The 12,500-nt window shown below is 43.3% G+C and overlaps 1 protein-coding gene across 8 annotated transcripts in view; it reads left to right on the top strand.

The window, feature by feature from the left end:
- LOC143032826 (hexosaminidase D-like) overlaps window positions 1-12,500 on the top strand; it is a 196,507-nt gene that overhangs the window by 102,682 nt on the left and 81,325 nt on the right. Inside the window, exon 1 of one of the 8 annotated variants that reach the window (XM_076197927.1) lies at window positions 9,733-9,970. The exons of the other annotated variants lie outside the window; for them this stretch is intronic. The gene's annotated coding sequence lies outside the window, so the exon portion shown is untranslated. Of the gene's footprint in view, window positions 1-9,732; window positions 9,971-12,500 lie in introns of those variants that run through there. 8 annotated transcript variants of the gene reach the window in all.

Genomic DNA, 12,500 nt, shown 5'->3' on the forward strand with positions numbered 1-12,500 from the left:
CCTCCCCCTTTCCGTCCCTCTCCTCCCTTTGTTTCCTCTTCTTTTTCTCTTCCCGCTCCTCTTCCCATTCTCCCTTTCTCCTCTTGCCTTCCCATTCTTCCTTTTGTGTCTTTCTTTTCTCAGTCCTTCTTTACTCTCCCATCTTTTTCTTTCTCACCTCCCCCCTTAGTCCTTCTCTTTCTTTTCTCCTCCTCCTCTTCCTCTTCCTCTTTCTTCCTTTGTTCCTCTCCTTCCTCCATTATGTCTCCTTCTCCTCTTTTTACTCTCTTTCCCCTACTCCTCTTTTCTTTTCGTCTTCCTTCTCTTCCTCTTTTTACTCTCTTACCCCTACTCCTCTTTTCTTTTCATCTTCCTCCTCTTCCTCTTCCTTCCCTTGTTCCATTCCTTCCTCCATTCTGTCTCCTTCTCCTCTTTTTACTCTCTTTCCCCTATTCCTCTTTTCTTTTCATCTTCCTCTTCCTCTTCCTTCCCTTGTTCCTCTTCATCCTCCATCTTGTCTCCATATCCCTCCTTCTCGACTTTTACTCTCTCCTACTCCTCTTTTAACTCTCTTTCCCCTGCTCCTCTTTTCTTTTGATCTTTCTCCTCTCCTTCCTCGTTCCTCCATCTCCTTCTTCCTTCTTCTTTCATCTCCTCTTCTCTTTCCTCCCTCTTCCTTCCATTTCCTTCCTTCATTTGTCCTCACTCTCTTCGCTTCCACTACTCCCTCCTCTTTTCGTCTTCTCTCTTCCTCATCTCTTCCTCCACTCTTCTTTCTCTTCCTCGCCCTTCCTCTCCTCCATCCTATGTTCAGCTTCCTCATAAACATTCTCTCCTCCCCCCATTCTCCCCCAACTCCTCCCTCCCAGCCACCCATCTCCTCTTCCGTTTCCTTTTGGGCCTCCCCCCTCTTCCCCCCTTTTTCCCCTCCCCCCTCCCCTCTTTTCTCTTCCCCGATTCATTACTTTCTCCTCTTTGTGTGGAAATGTGGACTCTGGGATGTCTGGTGACCACATTCCAAGAACCATAAGGTCTGTGTGAAATGAAACTTAGAAGTCTTCATTTCCTTTTATCCTAGATTTTTTTTTTTTTTTTTTTTTGCCATCTGTCTTATTCAATTATTTTTTATTTATTTTTTGCTTTCGGTTTGACATATTGTTGCTATTCTTCTTATTTTCCTTACTCTCCCCTCTCCTCCCTTTGTCCCCTCCTTACCTTTCCTCCCCTCTCATTTCCCCTCTCCTCCTCTTCCTCCCAATTATCGTCCTCCTTTACCTCCTCTCCATCTTTACCTCACTCTTCTCCCTTCTTTTCCCTATCTTTCTTGCCACCCGATTCCCCCACTTCCCCTCTCCCCCCTTCCCCTCTCCCCCATTCCCCTCTTCGCTGACTTATCGTACTTCCCCCAACTTCTCGTCTCTCATCCTGCCCCCTTTCCCTTCCACCCCCTCCCCTCCCCATCCACATCCCCCCCGCTCCCCCCCCTGCTTCCTCTGCCGGAGCTCCCCTCATATTCTCCTGATGTGGCGTTTCACTTCAGACACCCCCTTCCCCTCCCTTCCTCCCTCCTTCCTCCCACTCCTCCCCTCCCACTCCCTTCGGGGTATCGGCACGTTCATCGGCACAGCCACCCCACTGGTCCAGCCGCCGCCGCCGCAGCCCCCAATTCCTCCAGCCCCCTCAGCGTTCATGTCCTTGGCCCCCATACCATCTCATCCTTAGTCCCAACCTCCAACCCTCAGCCTCAAAATCCCAGCCCCCCAAGCCCCAGCCTCCAACCCTCAGCCTCGAAATCCCAGCCCCCCCCCCAAGCCCCAGCCTCCAAACCACCCCATTATACAACTTCCCAGCTAACAGAATCCCATAAGCTTCAACCTACCCCCCAACCTTGAAGCCACCCCATTATACAACTTCCCAACTAACAGAATCCCATAAACTTCAACCTATCCCCAGCCTCCTTCTAAGCACTTCTTCTTCCTCACCTACATACACTTGCCCTTAATGCTTGAATGGAAGCTTGAACGAACCATCGCAAATAACGACTTGTCGCAAATAACGACCTTATGCCCTCTGAGCATACGGTCCATCCCACTCGACCTGCAGCTCTCCCAACCCTATTTGTCGTTGTACAGCCTCCCACCCAACCCTACCCTTCACCCACCCTCACCCATCCTCTTGCCTACACATCCTCCCAACCCACCCACTCACTGACCCCCCACCCTCGAAGTAAACTAGTTCTTCATCGTAAGGAAAATATTAAGTTTTCACTGTTACTGAAAATGTCTATATTTGAAATGGCTACCGCCGGGCGATTTTATTATTCGTGGGGACCCTCTGAGCAGCGGAAGGCTTAATCTCATTTTGATAAACCTTTCACGGATATATTTGGTCTTGCTTTCGTCAGGCGATTTTATTCAACAGAAAGACACCCACTTAGGTAGCAGGAGGCTCATTCCCCCCCACCTCTCACCCTCACCCTCATACCCCCATCCATCCTCATACCCCTCCACGTCTAATAGACCTTAGAGCCACTCTGCCTCCAACTCAGTACACTGGTCGTCGTGGTATCCACTCACTAACCATTCCCCCCCCACACACACACTGGTGCCATTTTGTATGAATTTTCCATAAATTTGTGGGAGAAATTTGAAGAATTATATGTAGAATTTGAAGAATTATAAGTTGCAATGAACTTATTTGTGTATATAATAATTCCTTCTTTTTGTGGAAAAAAAGTGGAAATCCAGATTTCCTTGTGGGAATTTTGCCGAAAGAATCTCAATCATTTGTGGGAATTGGCATAGATCACAGTGGCAACACTGCATCCCCCCCCTCGTTAACCCTAAAACCCTTTTCTTAACTCCCTTCTCCTTTAAGTCCTACCCTTTTCATTTCCCGCACATCCTCACCATCTCAAACTCCTACACTTTGATAACCCCCACAGCTTCATAACTTCCACAGCTTGATAACCCTCACAGCTTCTCAACTCCCATAGCTTGGTACCCCCCCACAGCTTCTTAACCCCCATATTTTCTCAAGTCCCATAGCTCGGTAATCCCCACAGCTTCTTAACTCCCACACCTTGGTAACCCCCACAGCTTCTCGACTCCCGTGGTTTGGTAACCCCCACAGCTTCTTAACTCCCACACCTTTGTAACCCCCACAGCTTCTCAACTCTCACAACGCCTCAGTCCCACCACCCAATATCCGTACACTCTCTCAACACCCACATCTCTGACTCACACCCTTTCAGCTATCTGAAATTCCACCCACCCTATGATACACCCATGGTTCTCACGCCCACAGCCACCTCCGAAAGCTCCCCAGCCGCCGCCGCCTTCTCCCACGCCTCCTGGCTCCGCTAAGTGGCTTTGGGGAAGTAGGCGTGAGAGAGGTTCCCGGTCCTGCGCGCTTGTCAGAATCTCTCTCTCTCTCGCTCCATTGTCGAGGGAGTGCAAGTTCAGAGGAACAAATTGATGGGCTCTCTTTGTGTGTTTACTTAATTGCAGTGACCTGTTTGCATACATAAGTGCACGTCTACCAAAAGCCCCTTTCCTTCGCTGTAAACGGGGAGAGTGGCCGAGGCAGAGTACATACTCACTTCGCATACATTATTGTAACTTATTCACCGTCTTTCCAATCTCAGCACCTCATGGATGAAGAGCCGTCCCTTACCCCCGTTACACGGCTCGGGTCGAATGCAATGCAGCGGGAATTGCAATATGCAGAACAAGAGCTACCCTCGTTCAGTTTTCTCTGTGTCCATTAGCCAAACTGCGAGTGTGTGTGTGTGTGTGTGTGTGTGTGTGTGTGTGTGTGTGTGTGTGTGTGTGTGTGTGTGTGTGTGTGTGTGTGTGTGTGTGTGTGTGTGTGTGTTTGTATTCGCCTAATTGAAGTAAGTAGAAAATGACCAACACTTGTGGGGTCCTGTCTCCTATTCTCCAATTGATTAAACACAGACATATCTATGTATACATATGTACACCAGTTCATGTACGTTTCAACGTTCATATCCTTAATTTCCAATTATCATATTTAGATGTGAATTCATGCATTGTTCCAACCTGGGCTGTGTCGCCTTCTAGCCCAAGTGTGTGTGTGTGTGTCTGTGTCTGTGTCTGTGTGTGTGTGTGTGTGTGTGTGTGTGTGTGTGTGTGTGTGTGTGTGTGTGTGTGTGTGTGTGTGTGTGTGTGTGTCTGTGTGTGTGTGTGTGTTAAGGGGTCGGAGGGAGATCAGAGTGGTAGAGGTTAGGTGGTGGCGTCAGCTGTAGGATCTGAGGTAATGGTGGTTCATATGTGGTCTGGGAAAACGATGATAATTAAATATAATTGGTCTGAATACGCCAATGCCGCAATTGGAGGTTCGTGTGACGTCACGCAAGATCGTTAATAGGAAAGATAGGCCCGTCGTAAACCTATTTGGACAGTTGACCCCCGGGCAACTTGCCTCCTAGGTCAACTCCCCCCCTCCAGGACAACTTTCCCATTGGACAACTTCTCCCCTAGGACAACTGCCATCGGACAATTCCCCCTAGGACATCTGCCCCCGGACAACCTCCTCCCTAAGTCTAGTACAAACGCTCCCTCTCCCCCGCTAAAACCACCCAAAACACCGCACAAGTGATTTGTGCAATACCATTCACTTTGTCACTATGTAATTGTGAATAATTCTCGACTTACAGTTCGATGGTTCCGCAGTGCCACAGTTGTTGCATCAAGCTGTTGCATTTCACTGTCATATATACTTATATGGGTATGTCACTTCCTTGATATTGATCCTATTCCAGAGATATCTCCAAATAAACACTTTCCTTGTGAACGAAATATATATTAATAGAATAATGCTTATAAAACAGGAATGAAGTGTGAACTTATCGTGTGTGTAATATGTACATACATGTACCAACGGATTTTTCCCCTCTCACAAGGGAGGTAGCCAAAGTCAAAGGCATATCCACTCCCATTCACCACCCCTCCCTCCCTCTTTTCTTGGCGCCTCCTGTTTGTCACACGCCAGGTACCACAGCTGTCAGGGTGATCACGAATGATGTCGCGATTTTACAAAGTTGAATAATTTCAAACTGATGACTTAACAAAACTATATGCTCCTTTTTATGACTTGCACTTTAAGTAAATAACATAAAATTGTCTTTTTCCTTAGAGGTCGTTAGGAAGTCATATGGAATAAACATATGTGCATGAATATATTACAAGATTACACTTGAACAGGCATAACTGTGCTACAATTTTGTATGTGCAATAGTACATAATATAATACAATTTTCATTTTATGCTTAGTGAAGACATCACGTATCCGTGGGTCAAGAATCACAATTGCAGTGTCAGTTATGTGGTGTTTATATATATATATATATATATATATATATATATATATATATATATATATATATATATATATATATATATATATACATGAGGGAATCAGCTGTCCTACGCGGTCAGTTGTTCTACGGGGTCAATTGTCCTATGGAGTCAGTTGTCCTATGGGAGTCGTTTGTCCTCCGGAGTTGGTTGTTCTAGGGTGTTAGTTGTCCTACGGGGTTCAGTTGTCCAACGGGGTCAGTTGTCCTTCGGGTTCAGTTGTCCTACATGGTTATTTGTCCTACGGGTCAGTTGTCCTACAACCGTCGTTAACAGTCTTACTACGACAGCATCGTCGATACCGTTCACATGATGGATTTAGTGAACTTAACGTTCACTTCTTTACTTCTGTGGTTGGCTTTCCTCGACGTATGTGTGGTGAGGGGGACGGCATGACCTGGTGTATGATTAGCTGAGTAAATGAGTGCGTGAAATTGCAACGTTGGCTTTCCTTTAGGACTCTAGGTGGATGTGGAGGGTGACATGAGGAGTTGGAGTGGTGTTGGGGGGGGGATGGGGCAAGAGGTAACAGAGTCAAGTTGAGGAGTTACATGGACAAACGGACAGCAACAGACCTATTGGTCCTTACATGACTGTCTCGGTACCTATCCTAATCTAATACTGATATATATATATATATATATATATATATATATATATATATACATATATATATATATATATATATATATATATATATATATATATATATATATTCCTTTAACTATATAGGATCAACTAATTCTAGTCCTGTATTTTGTAGCTAAGTAAATGTCGATATGTTTTTTGAATATATCAACAAGGAGACAGGAGTCGAGGGACGAAATCAGTCCTGAGATGAACTGGTCTTCACGATGTAAGAACAGAGACAGGAGAGGTCAGATGGGGAGAGGGGAAGTGAAGAGGGATATAAGACAAAGGGAGAACAACGGTTGAAATTAGTAAGAACATGCGAAAGAGGAGGAGGCAGAAATGGAGGAAAAGCGAGCGGTTTTGATTTACAAGGGACTTCTCGTCTCAGTCTGTAAAGAGTGTATGTGAGCGTGCTTGCATGTGCGTGTGTGTGTGTGTGTGTGTGTGTGTGTGTGTGTGTGTGTGTGTGTGTGTGTGTGTGTGTGTGCGTGCGTGCGCGCGTGTGTGTGCGTGCGTGCGTGTGGATCCCCAAGAGATTGTGCAATGCCCTTCATGTCATCCAGTGTACGAGTTTTACGTAACCTTTGACCTTTTGAGCGTGTTACATACTGTATACAAATTCCTTAATCCTCTGTTATAAGGAGGATGGCCGAGTCAAAACATACTTTAGCTTGGATTCTTTGCATGTGTGTGTGTGTGTGTGTGTGTGTGTGTGTGTGTGTGTGTGTGTGTGTGTGTGTGTGTGTGTGTGTGTGTGAGAGAGAGAGAGAGAGAGAGAGAGAGAGAGAGAGAGAGAGAGAGAGAGAGAGAGAGAGAGAGGTTATAGTTTCCGGTCAGCTTGAGGGAATACCTGGAGAGGAGACTTCCAACATGGAGGAGGCAAGACTGGCGAGTGACAAGAGACTTCGAAGACAATTTTCTTTTTCTTATATCTTTGGTTCCTCTTGAGGCCTCCAAACCGCTATACATAGAGCGCTCTCAGGGCCCAATCTTTATTGAAGTCTTAGACTCTGAATGCGTCCCGTAATGACAGCATTATATACATCATAAGACTCCGCGAACGTTTTATATTTTTCTTGAAAATCTCTTGGTTTCTGTTATTCTTAACACCTTCGGGCAGTTTGTTGAAGAGTCTCGGTGCGTACTTTCCAAAAGCTCTAAAGCCAAGATCGAAATTGCTTCTTGGCTGGTCAGGTCTATATAAATCTTCACTTGTGCCTTAAGGCATAAGTGATAAACAGGTTTTACGCATAACTGTTCCATGACAGGTTTGGGCGCTTGTAAGCTTTGCTTCCCCCAAAGGCTTAACCTCATTACTAGTCATGGCTTCCTATCCAGCCACCACGTGCTACCTCCTCATGTTGGAGGGAGATTTGTTCCTTACCAGACCCTTTTGAAGTGACATGATGCAAGTCTTCAAGGTTTTAAAAAGAACCAATACCATCAGAGACTCGAGAATGCTTCTACACTGATTACAGAAACCTACCGCGAAGGAATTCTGTTGCTATTTCAAGCACCCCTTGGCACATCATCACCTGGGGATGGCATTCCCTGCCCAAACTATGTTAAACATTGTGCTTCTGAATTTGGACTGAGAAGCCACATGCAGGGTCATCGACCTGGAATGTCCAAAAACGTATCTAGGCTCCAAGAATACTTCAGGAAAAGTGGGAAAGTCACCATCGACAACAATGGACGACCATAACCACGATGTTAAGAACATCGACCTCCACCCCCACCTCCCTCGTCACCTCGTTACCGTCTTTGCTCCCGGGGAAATTTCTACCTCGGTGAGTTTCTCAGTTACAATCATTAGGCTCAACCTAATCTCAACTTCCTGTATCTGTATCTCGGTTCCTCCGCTGTTCCGTCTCTCGGGTTCCACATAGCTTCCTCCCTCTTGGTCCCAACCCTCGCTCCCGCGCTCTCTTGTTCCCATTTGGGTCCAGTTTTCGTTTCACCTTTATGTTTCCAACAGGTTCCCCGCACTTTGTTCCCAGAGGGCAGGTGTCTCTGTGTTCCTGTTTGGCTTGCATGCTCGCGTTTCTTTATACTCTGTACCTCGGTGGTGCTGCATACATATATATATATGTATGTATGTATATATATATATATATTTTTCCACGCTTCCTGTAGCCCCCCATCCCCTCTCCACCTCTCGTCTTCTCAGTCCTCAGTTTCCTTCTTCTGTGGAGCCGGGGTCAGTAGATACCTAATATTGATCTTGAGTGAACTGGAGGAGGGGTGGGTAGACGAGGGAGGGGCAATCACCCTCCACCCCTCACGCAGGGTGTTATTTTATTTATATTTCATGTTCTGATGTATTCTTCAACAGGAATGTCCTTGAGAATGTCATAAAACATTTACACCGATACTACACGTATTTTATGGCAACAATGAAATTATTTACGACTTATATGAATACAGAGCAGAGCAAGAAGTATATATATATATATATATATATATATTATATATATATACATATATATGTATATATATATATACATATATATGTATATATATATATTATATTATGTACATACATATTATATTATATACATACATATACACCTAACTGACTCCGGTGATTTCAGCCCTAAGCTGGGTCAGTTGGCCTCTTGATGACCTGAGTTTGACCTTCTTCAGGTCACTGGGTAGGTCACTTGGGACATCCTTTCACCAACTGCTAGATCACATGACTTGACTGTCTTTGTGTGTATATATAAAGTATACAGTGTATATATATATATATATATATATATATATATATATATATATATATATACAGTATATATATATATATATATATATATGTATATATATATACATACCTATATATATATATATCTCCTTCCATATCATACCACCACTAGACCCAAAACAGGTTTTTGGTTGTACCATATTCCTCCTCAGCTCTTTTGTTTTCACCTAGACCCTCCCTCCACCAACCATACCCACCGCCTCCCCCGTTCCTTGTCGCCTCGTCTGCAGCTGTTCTGTATCACCATAAGTTCGTAACAGCTCCCCGCGGTCGTGTTTAGAAAATATCTCAAACCCTCACCTGCGTGTGCCCTAACTGGCCTTCCGCGAGGCTTAGATAGCCCTTCGTAAGGTCGCATCCTTAGGCCTTAATTCGTGGGTACGAAGAACTTGCTTGCCTTGTGCTTGAGAGATTGCTTTGTTTTTCGTACAAGATCTCTTTGCCACTACACGCCAGTGTCTCCCTATTGAGGTCTACTTGGCATACCTTTCTGTAGGTCTATCCAAGACAAAAGAAAAAAACTCTCCCTCTCCTTCGTCATTCGTCAACAATACAAATACCACCACAAATTCCCTTCCCTTCGTAGATCAGCCCCCTTGCTGTGCGTGATAGTCGACGAAGTTCTTTAATTTCAGAAGCTCCTTGGGTTATTTTTAGTCGACATGCTCTAATATTATACAAAGACGAAAGTCTTCATCTCTCTCTTCACCAGATGAAACAGATTTGCGGTCTTGACAGAAGTGTGGACAAAAAGTTCACACACTCGCCTGATCTCGTGTGTTTACATCTTCCCAGCCGACGACATGACGTCATTTGTTTTTACTTTTGCGGCTGACGATTGGCTGCTTTCCCCCCGCGAAGGTGCATGTCGGCCTGCCTGATTGGTCCCCGGTATTCTTTTTTTCTCTGCTGACGTCACAGTGGAGGGAAAGCGCGCCAAGTGAGCGCTTCGCTACTTGCGGAGCTCGCTAGATGCACTCAGTTGGGTTTTGCTGTGCGTGTGGGAAGGTGTGGCTGCTCTCTGTGACCAGAGGTTTTTTGGCCCCGGTCGATTTGTGTGATTCATGGGCGAGGTGGACTATCAGAGAGAAACAAATAAGGAAGATTTTCAGGCCACGTGCCACAGAAGCCTGTCGCGAAGACCTTGTAAAACACATTAACTGGTCTTAAGCTAAGCTAATTTTGTACGGCTACCCCGGTGAAGCGGGAAAATAAGGTAAGCCTTGGGAAAGAAGAACCATTATTTACAAACAAAATAAACAAAGAAATTAAATACAACAAAATAAAATGTGAATCAGGATGACATTTCCAAATGAACACTTTTGATTGTGTGCTTTGGTTTATGTGATTTTTACATGTTATTAAATCGTGTACATTGTCTTGTGATTGACGCATATACGTTTCTGGAGCGTGGTCATACATGTGTGCGTACTCGTGGATGTGTACACTTTTACGGTCATGTGCACCAATGTACGTGTTCACTTAAATTGTAATCTACATGAACAGTTACATTCGTGAATCCCCGTCTTATTGTCTCATTTGGTCAAACTCGGCTTTAGGTTATTTATCAATTTATTTGTTGATTTATTTTCCTTCTCTAAGTTGTTGCAACCTTTTATGCATCAGTAATGCAATGGTAATTGATAGCCTGGGACACTTTTTTTTTATTTTTTAAGACCTTTTGTCACTCTTGTCCCCAATTTTGTTAATTCTTCTCATTGTTCTGAACACAAAAAATATGTCATCCCATTTTCTTCTTTCTTCGAAAGCGGGGAGATCCAGACTGTGTGTGATTCACCATGGTCTTGGATCACGTATTGGACTCGTGATTGACAGCTATTTCCCTCCCGGAAGAGGGCTCAGAGCTCGTATATGACCGATGTATGGGTAATGCTGTGACCTTACACGCACACACACACACAACTCCCCGCCCACGAGAGTTGTAGTAACAACCCGCAGCGCAGAGATACTGAAATAATTTCAACTCTGGGCGGTAGTCGAATCCGGACCACCGTAGTGGCAGGCGAGAACTTTAACTACTGGGCCACGAGGTGTGTGTCTGTTTGTATGCGTGTGTGAGCGCGCGCGCGCGTCATTTCGACATCACTGTGGAGAGCTCAGGTAAACAGCAGTTGGAGGCCATTACTCGAGTGGTCAGGATTCGAACATACACCCGAAATCCCCACGTGTTACCAGACACACGCACTACTGCTGAGCTATGCCCCTCCCAGAGTTGCTGTAGTGTTATGGACCTCGACTAGGGTCATATCCCACCCACCCTAATAAGGGGGACTTTTAGGGTTTCCGATAGGGAAGGGGGAACTTGTGACCACAGACTTTGATTGTTGGAATATCGATCTGTCTACAAACTACAGTCCTACAGATTCTACTGCATACGCAGCCTTCACGACGTTACATTTTTAAGTGTCGCAGATTCAATTAACAGTAGGAAGATAATTTAAATATGCATTTATTTATCTGTCTGGCTAGATATACTTGTAAAAGAGAAAATGGTGCAAGAAATTGAAGATTACTTATATATATATATATATATATATATATATATATATATATATATATATATATATTATGACACATAAGACTGAAGGTGGAGGAAGCAGACGAGGCGTAATGGGAGAATTTTAATGCTTTAACGTTTTGACCCGCAGGGTCTTGATCAGAAAGCTAACAACTCAAACATAACTGGGGATTTTATACATAGACGGGTCATGTCATGGGACGCTTCGGAGAACTTGTTATTTTATTTGTGTATTCTTTTATTATTAATAAGCTTGTGGCTTTTGCTAGACATATAAAGTCTTTACTATGATTAATGTTGTTATTAGTGTTAATGTATGCTGCCTCAACTGTCTTCCTCAGTTTCTTGGATGATCCTTTATTTAACATGGTTGTGTTGTTCCATTCTGGAAGGTGCCATGCTTATCCACATGCAGTAACTCCATAGTAATATATATATATATATATATATATATATATATATATATATATATATATATATATATATATATATATATATATATATATATAGTCTCTTGATTTTTATGTTTTTATACAAGTTTCCAGATCGATTCCCTGTGATATCTAGACAGTAGTTCATCGACTCTGAGTGGCTTGCTTTTTATAAGACGAAGAGCGTACCATCATGCCACCATGACACAAAAAATAATATAATATAATATATATATATATATATATATATATATATATATATATATATATATATATATATATATATACAATCTTCTTGATTTTTATGCTTTTTATACAATTTTCTAGATCGATTCCCTGTGATATATATCCAGTATTTCATCGACTCCTTTGTCCTAAAACAAGGTCTTCCAGTGCACTTTGTTCTAAACTGTCTCCATCTTATCTCAGTCTATGTCCTCCATGTAGAATTCTGCAAATTGAATGTTGGACAGTCACGAACAAAAAGCTTGGCCCACGCTAGTTCTTAAAATGTCAGCATTGTTATATATATATATATATATATATATATATATATATATATATATATAAATATATATATATATACATACACATGTGTATCTATTCCTATATAGTATTTAACTTGCAGTTAGGCCATTTTCTTGAATATATGAAAAACATCAGACAAAAGGGTTTGGATTTTGTATCATGAAAAACTTTATGTAAGTAAAAGTGTTTGCGCATGACTGTACTACGTTCGTAAACATAAACTGTAAAAGCAACATCCGGAGAAAAGA

Source organism: Oratosquilla oratoria, chromosome 14 (genome assembly GCF_046742065.1).
Source record: "Oratosquilla oratoria isolate Oo_2021 chromosome 14, ASM4674206v1, whole genome shotgun sequence".
NCBI lineage: Eukaryota > Metazoa > Arthropoda > Malacostraca > Stomatopoda > Squillidae > Oratosquilla > Oratosquilla oratoria.